The sequence below is a fragment of the Balearica regulorum genome, chromosome 9, assembly GCF_011004875.1.
Source record: "Balearica regulorum gibbericeps isolate bBalReg1 chromosome 9, bBalReg1.pri, whole genome shotgun sequence".
NCBI lineage: Eukaryota > Metazoa > Chordata > Aves > Gruiformes > Gruidae > Balearica > Balearica regulorum.
Window position 1 is genome coordinate 17,844,817 of NC_046192.1, and position 6,758 is coordinate 17,851,574.

Sequence of the window (6,758 nt, forward strand, 5' to 3'; positions counted from 1 at the left end):
GGACATAAGCGTAGCCTTGCAAACCTCCACTGACCCCAGTGGGAACTAAGTACCAAAATACCTCTGTAACTAAGCCATGTGGGCTTCTCCTAACCTCAGCAATTCATATAAATTGGAAAAGGAGTGGGACTCTTGAGAATTTATTGACGGGTGAGAAACAGCAAGATGTTTCAAGGCCAACAAAACAGACTTTAAGACCAGACTGTTCTGGCCAAGCAGCATGGGAATTTGCTGCTAATAGATTTTAAAAAGAAACCAACTTCTGGGTGCAGAACATAGAACATTGTCCTACTGTGTTATCAGAACAGTAATTCTTCTCGCCTGGCATCTTGTCAGTGGTTGGGATCTGATGTTTCAGAGCAACTTTCTTCCCAGCTCCAGGCTGCTTTCTACCCTGCAGTGGAAGGGCATTGTATTCAGTTACAGGACCACGATCCAAATTTCCGCTCTTGAAGGATCTGATGCTCTCCAAACAACAGACTGAGTGGCACACCCTGGGACATCTAATAACTTTCTGGAACATGTTTTCCTTTTATTACAAGTTCTCTCAGCAGTCCTTGGCGTATTGTCCAAGTTTCCAAGAAACTAGGGCAGTAATTTATTGCAGTGAAAGTTAATATGTTTCATACAAACAGTAAGAAATCCAGGTGACGGCATTAAATGTTTGCTTCGTTCTTATCTTCTTCAAATATGGGAAATGATGTTCTGATATGATTTTAAGCCCACAGATTCAGGGAGTGTCAGTTATTTGGCTCACTCTGAATGTGAGTGACCTAGCACTGTGTTTAATTTTAAAAATTATTTCCAGTGTGCCTTCCTGGTTTTCATCTTAAAAGTCTTTAAAGTGTTACTTCTATTTATTTGTTTTTCTTTTAATGATGCTGAGAGCTAATTCTGCTAAGTAAAAGACTAAACAGGACAAAAATGAGCGGTTACCTGAAGCAATGAGGTTTATCCTGCAGATGTTTAAAGGTACCTTTTATATTAAGCTGTAGCTGACAACTATGAATCCTGTGGCCATCTGAAAATCAGACCACCCACTAAGGGATTTTACAAGGTAAGGACACCTCCCTCTACGATCTCAAGAAAAAATTCTGGCCTTTGTAGACCCAGATTTCATTATAGACACATAGTCCTCCTCCTCTGAAGAGTGAAAAAGTTGAGCTAACGTGAGGATGGGATGTAAGTGCTGGAAATAGCAGCTCTGTGCCAAGTGATACAGTTCCTCATTTGGTTTGCCATGTGCTGGTCTGACTGCTCTAGCCCTTGTCTGGATCCGGTTGACTGTTGGCAGAGGTTGAATGCTTCCCGAGAACAAATCACTTTATTGTTCATGGCTGCTCATGCACTGCCTTTTGGGAACGTGGTTCATGTTGGTAGCAAGAAGCAGGACCATTAGCACCAAATGAATTCTTTGTCAAGCAGCGTGTCTTGCTGAAATTTTTACCCTTTTCTCCAGCTGCTTTCCCCCTGGATTGAATTTGCTGAATCCTAATGGACTGGCTTCTATTAAGCAGATAACTTTTTTTTTTTGTTAACTCAGCAGATCATGGCCCACCATGATTTTCCATGAAACTGGCTCCTCTCTTTTTCCTCCTCTTCCAAGTTAGCAGCTGGGATCTGAAATGAGGCAGCTCTGGGACTTCAGGAAAACAGTTCTGTTTCGATTAAGCCCCTTCCATCCTCAACCCCTGTGGAAACTGGGCTCTTTGAAAGAACCCAAATTTCCATCCTGACTAACTGCACCAAAAGCTCCATGCCAGGGAGCTCCTGGTGGTGAGGATGTGGGTTTTCACAAAGCTTTGCTGAGCATTGCAGGAAGGTGGGTCTTGGTGCTTGTGAACTTCCACAAATCTTGTTGGGGCTTCCAAGGTTCTCTGAAACCACGTTTATGGCAACTAAAGCAGAAGCCAGTGTCAGCAATTGTCTGTCACTTCCCAAGTCACCCAGAAATAGCAGCAATGAGAATCAATCTCATCTCGTGTCCCAGTGGGGTGTTGTAGCTCCTGGGTCATGTTCATGCATAGGGCAGAGACCAAGGCTTTTTAACCAAAACAAACCCACATGATCTTACACGTTTCTGGTAACAACAACAAGTTTGTGGAATCCAATCTGAAAAAAGAGATATCCTTGCTGTAAGTCTCATTGTTTTCATTACTTGTTGCTGGTATTTCAACTGACTCACTGGAGTGGCTGTGAGGAGGCAGCTAGTTTTCCACAAGCACTCTCTGATGGCAGCAGGGAATGGTTTGAGCTTTCATGGAAAGCAGATTGTTTTGTTTGGGTGCCTAAATGTGGAGTTTCAGAAGAATTTGCCTCTCATCTCAGCACATGCATAAAAATCTGCCCTTTTATCCTGCAGCAGTGGCCTCTCTTCAGAGCATCCCTGTAGTTTCCTGCCTCTGCTTCCTTCCCTCACTCTAACGTTTTGTTTTGGTTGGGGGGGGTTGCCTTATTTTTTCCTGTGATGGGAATTATTCCATAGAGCTGGATCATGTTTGTGCATTACAGAGGCAAAGGAAGCTTTGAAAGGTGCTTGTCCCCAGCTCAAGCTCTCTGAAAATTGGCCGAATAGTTGGTGCTTGCTGGCTGTAGCCCCTTTCCTTGCACTGCTACCACAGCCTCTTCCTGCAGCACAGACCTGATCCCAATGGAGAGCTTTTCCATCTCTGCTATTATGCAGGAATCTCCTTCCTTTTGTGCTAGGGCTGATTAACATTTCTCATTAGCTTTACCTTCTGCCTTCTGACGCCAGGACTTTGTGCAAAACCATTTCCTAAGGAGAACAGTTTAGGGCAAGTCAGTCACTGAAGTGTTACATTGCACACGGTGAGACCTCTGTGGTTGTTAGATGCCTCTCAAACCATCCCTGGGTGAAGGGAATGGGACAGCAGGTTGCTAGATGAGCTGGCAGTATATTTTGCCTCTCTCACAACACTGGCTGTTGCGCTGGGCAAAGCAGCATGTTGCAGGCTGCCTTATCTTCTGTGAAGCTGACTGGTCCTGCTGCTTTGCAGGGTTACTGGTGTTGCCCACGTGTTTCTTTGAATGACCTTCCTCTGGGCTGCGTGTGTGGTTTGTACTGGGAATACTCTGTCCTTGCTAGGAAATCAGCTCCTGGGGAAATACATCCTTGCTTCGGTGCGTTGGAGATGATGGAGGGGGTGTTACTGTGCTGTGGGTTAACCCTGGTGGGCAGCTCAGCCCTGCACAGCCACTTGCTCCTCCCCAGTGGGATGGGGAGAGAAGCGAAAGGGTAAAAGTGAAAAAACTCGTGGACTGAGATAAAGACAGTTTAATATGTAAAGCAAAAGCTGTGTGTGCCAGTAAAGCAAAATAAGGAATTCATTCACTGCTTCCCACGGGCAAGCAGGTGTTCAGCCATTTCCAGGAAAGCAGGAACATTTACTTCATCATGCATAACCGTTACCTAGGAAGACAGACACCGTAACTCCTTCTTTCCCTCAGTTTTAATTGCTGAGCACAACACCACGTGGTTGGGGATATCCCTTTGGCCAGTCGGGGTCAGCTGTCCCAGCTCTGTCTGCTCTTGGCTTCTCGTGCACCCCCAGCCTGCTCGCTGGCAGGGTAGCGTGAGAAACAGAGATGGCCTTCACACTGTGTAAGCAATAGCTAAAACATCCCTGCCTTATCGGTACTGTTTTGGTCCCAAATCCAAAACATAGCACTGTCCCAGCTACTATTGAGAAAATTAACTCTGTCCCAGCCAAAACCAGGACAGGGTGCAAGTGTGTTTGTTTGTGTGGAAGTGGTGAGGCCATAGTGTGCTACAGGGAGAAGCACAGTAAGACTCAGGAGAGGCTCTTCAGTTCCTCTGGTGCACAGCTGGGCTCTGGACGGATGGCAGCAGGGGCTGGTGCGGGGCTGGCACCAGTTACTGGGCACAGGCCAGTTACAGAGAGAGTAGAAATTCCTTAACACTTGTGGGGGGATCTGAGAGGATGTGGCATACACAGTGAGGGCTGTTGGTCATCTGCTCCATCTCCAGGGAGTTCCCACCAGGCACCTTTAAATCCTCAGCTGAATCAGGAGGAAGGGATACCCAAACACCCTGCAGTACTGGGTACCAGGGATGGGGGGGTCCTTTGTGCTTCCAGCCGTGAGGGACTCTGGGGAAGGCTTTTCCCCCAACATCTCTGCTCTGTTGGTCATTCCCTTGTGCACTGGGGCTGGATCAAAAAGCAAAACTGCACTGGGAGGTGATGCTCCCTTTTCACCACTTCAGCAAAGGTTCCTGCTACTGCAGCAGCTCTTCCAAGTCAGGCTTGGACTGACTTTTCAGCCCTAAGGAACAGGATATCACTTTTTTAATTATGAAGAGCTTTTCTTCTGTGTGTTGTCATGAATTGATGCAGTAGAGCAGCAACGGCCCCAAACACGCGCTGCTGCTATGCCCGGCTCTCTGTGCAGACTTGGGCTCTGAAACAAAAAGAAGGGGAAAGCAAAGAAGCTAAAAGCTCTGGTTAGCCAGATCGGCAAGAAAGCTGTGTTTCACCCTGGTTTGTTACTGAGTGCCATTTTTGTGCCCTGATTCTCTTACAGCAGCTCAAATCTGGATTTTGACCTGCACGCCTTTAAGTGTATATGCACCAATTAGTTTCTGTTAGGCTCTTAACCATGGAGAAGGTCTTACAATAGTCTAGGTGCAGTAAGGATTGAATCAATATGAAATTGAGGTTGTTCTAGACAAGGTAAGAATTAGGAATGGAAACTTTACCACCGCACCCACTTTCAGACCTTCTTGAACATCACAAAGAAGTTGAGAAATACCTTTGTGGCTCCAGTGCAGGGATGGGGCGGGGAGTGTGGGGGTGGTGGGGGTGGTTGTCTCAAATGCAAATGTGGCAGTTTAAAAGTGTCGTCTCATTTTAATTCCTTCCAGCCTGAGAGAGCTTTGCACCTCCCTCAGGGTAGGTTAAGGAGGTTGCAAGAGACAGAGCAGGGGAGATGCGGGGCAGCCTCTGAGCCCCACCGCGGTGTGGGCAGCTGGGACTGGGCAGGGTTCTGCTGCAAAAATGTAGAGAGTGAGTTTTAGGGATAGTCCTGCTTTAATCCTTATTATTTAATCTGAGGTTCCCGTTTGTTGTTGATAGGGGTGACTCTTGTGATCCTGTCGTGTTATTTGTGTTCTTGCAGCAGGGTAAAATGGTTTGTGCAGGGTGAAGGTGTGAGGGCTGCTCAGCGCACAGGGAGGGTGCTGCTGGGGTAACCAGAGCTGCTGCGCTGGGCGACCTGTGGCATTGGGCTTAGGGGGCTACAGCTGGAGATTGTCTAGAAACTTAAAACGTTAACGTGGTCAGTACTAGCTTATGCTTATTTTCTTTTCCAGGCATAGTTTGAAGCTGGTATTTGTGACCCTGAGGGCTAGAAATAGATTGTGTTTGTCAGGACAACTGTACATCTCCCCCACTTATGTGGTTGGGGGGGAGGTGGGGGGGGATTTGCTCCTACATCCTATTAGTTTCACAGTGAAATGGCAAAAACCTTTGATCCCGCATCTGCATAAACCTGACCCTACTAAGAGCTGTTAGGTGGGATTTGGCTTTTCCCCGTGTTCACTGAACATGCAACCCCCGCCGAAGATTGGGGCTGCATAAACCCAGCCCAGTTTTTCCTTTGTTATACCACCCACAGCTAACGGATGCAAAGTTACAGTGCAACACTTTGCTTCCTTGCAAGAAGGCACCTCCCTCTTGCTCACAGCCTGAATTTTACTTTTTCCTGCTGCACTGTTTTATGCAGGCAGCATCTGGTCAGGTTTCTGTTGTTTCAGTATGTTTGCTGGGTCTTACTCAGACAATTTATTCCCGCGCAAAGGAGGCAGCGTGTTAGAGCAGGTTAGAGCTGTCTGGCCTGGCCGTGCAGGAACCAGTGACAAATAAAAGTGTACGTTCTCTTGCCTCTCCCCTTCCTCCACACATGTATCGGTTGCTTTTCCAGATTATTGAGAAAAGAATCTCTGTAGTTCCTGGGTCTGAAATGTGTTGGTTCTCCCTTTGGAAGCAATAAAGATAATTTTGCTGGCAGTGCTGTGGCTTGGCCTAAGGCTCTGCCGCTGCATGGCTGACCCCAAGGCTGAGGGAAGCAGTGGAGATGCTGGCCTCAGCCCTGTGAGCGGGTGGCTCTGCATTGTCCCAGTGGACTGGGACCCACCTGGGCTGCAGGACTAGCCCAGGATGAGCTGCCTGCAGGGGCAGGGCTGTGGGCTCCCCTCCTTCCCTGCCCACTCCAGCACTCGCTGCCTGCAGGGCTGGGATGTGGGAAATGTGTATTGGTGCTTTCCCCACTGGTGCAACATTGGGCCTGGAGCATTGGGACCCTCTGGGCGCTAGGACTCCCAGGGATCTCTATGTATTTAAGCCTTATCCATCAGCTGTTCCCCTCTATCATCACCCCCCTTTGGCATCATAACATCTGGCACAGCTGCCCTTGCCCCCCCCCAGTGGTACATCCTGGGATGATAGGATCCATCCCCCTGCTCCCTAACAAAACCAGGTGATGGTAGGACAACCAGAGAGGGAGGGAGTGGAAAAATGTTTTGCCAGATGTTGTTTCCACTACAGCCTGATGCAGCAGCACTTGCTCTCTGCTCTGAGGCAGCTTGGCCCGTGGGCTGCGCTCACCGCTGCAACATGCAGGGGGCTGGTGACGAGCCGTGTCCTTCCCCTGTACTGGGGCTGTGGGACCATTGCCACCGGTCGTAGGGCTGCTGGTAGCTGCTGCTGGTAGCTGCTGCT